Source organism: Propithecus coquereli, unplaced genomic scaffold (assembly GCF_000956105.1).
Source record: "Propithecus coquereli isolate 6110/MARCELLA unplaced genomic scaffold, Pcoq_1.0 Scaffold253, whole genome shotgun sequence".
NCBI lineage: Eukaryota > Metazoa > Chordata > Mammalia > Primates > Indriidae > Propithecus > Propithecus coquereli.
Window position 1 is genome coordinate 1,817,399 of NW_012148097.1, and position 1,548 is coordinate 1,818,946.

General features: G+C 37.5%; 1 protein-coding gene across 1 annotated transcript in view; it reads right to left on the reverse strand.

Annotated features, from left to right (window-relative positions):
• The window catches only part of FARS2 (phenylalanyl-tRNA synthetase 2, mitochondrial), a 394,817-nt gene that overhangs the window by 205,060 nt on the left and 188,209 nt on the right, over positions 1-1,548 (reverse strand). The gene's annotated exons all lie outside the window — the stretch shown is intronic.

Below are 1,548 nucleotides of genomic sequence, written 5' to 3' on the forward strand. Positions count from 1 at the left end.
CTAGCATATTATTTATTTTTCGGAATACCTGCTGGCGCACAGTGAGGACGTGAAAGCCACTATCAACACCAAGAGGACTGTGTCCCAGAGCTACGTATCATTCCATTAGATGCAATAAAGACAAACCAACCGTAACGACTGCTCTTTGGTTGTATTACTCTTTCCTCACATTCTCCCTGTTTTTATTGCTTTAATTTCCCTTCCCTCTCTTCCTCCTTCATTTTTCATATGTATACATTTGATATTTTCTACTTACAAGACACATTTCATATGTTACCTTGTTTTAGTATCATGTAAAACAACTATCATCTCAACTTTTAGAAGCTAGAAAACTGAGGCCTGAAACACTAAATGATCTGTTCAAGACTTCAAAGTAAGAGGATGAAAGAGAACTTAATTTTAATTCTTCCAATTCCACACTACGTTTCCCAATGGTCATAAGACTCTGTTGTCGATCATTTTTCTTCCTTTCACCTTCTCTTCTTTCCTTAATGCGGTGCTGCGTCATGCTGACTAGTATTTGCATTGCCTCCCTTGTTATGTTTCACTCCTTTCTTCTTCCTGTCCCCTTGCTTAGTCCCCCTAGACATCCCCTTCACACCTGGCTAATTCCTACTTACCCTCTAGGTATCAGCTTAGATGTCCTCTACCAGGGTCTTGCTGGAGTGCAAGCCCAGTCCTGGAGGAGGTGCCTCTCCCATGTGCTTGCAGAACATCTTACGTCTCCCTAGAAGAGGATTTAATGTCCACGCTCCTTGAAGACAGGGATTATGTCCCACCTATTCAATATTGTGATGCCTGCAACCTGGTGGAAATCTAGTTTCTAAACCTCAAACAGCAAATCATTGGGCTATGGAAATGAACAGGAAGACATAAATAAGGAGGGCTCTAGAAAAATTCTCTGCATAGTTTGACAATGGAAAAATTCAGATGAGCCTGAATCTTTCTGCAAAGCTACTAGAGACAGAACACTATCTCCTTAAAATACCAGAATCCCTTCTATCCAACCCTGCCTCTAAAATGGCCTGATAACACAATCCATCTCCCTGTAATTCAGTGTTAAATAGATTATAATACTGTTAAAAATATCACAATTCCTTTCTTTTATCACAAAAGTAAACAAAAACTGGCTATGATAGGATTTTCACATCAGCAATATTTATTTGAAACCTGTTTCACTATTACATTATACCATTTTAATATCAAATATATCAAACCTAGAGACAGGAATAGAAAATAGCAACCACCCACACACCCATTATTCAGTTTTATTAAATCACACCATTTTGTCATATTTAACTTCATTTTTAAAAAATAAAATATTACGAACAAATTCGAAGCGTGGTTTCTACTCCTCCCTAATACCATTCCCCACCTCCTAGAAAAAGACACTATTCTGAAGTTGATGTGCTCCTTTTGAAAATGTATGTATATAAAGAATACATAGGACTATTTAGTGGATTCTTAAATATTACATGAAAGTATGCATTTGACAATATGGCAGTCAAGATATTCTAACAAACCTTGCTAAAAACAGAGCAGCAGAGG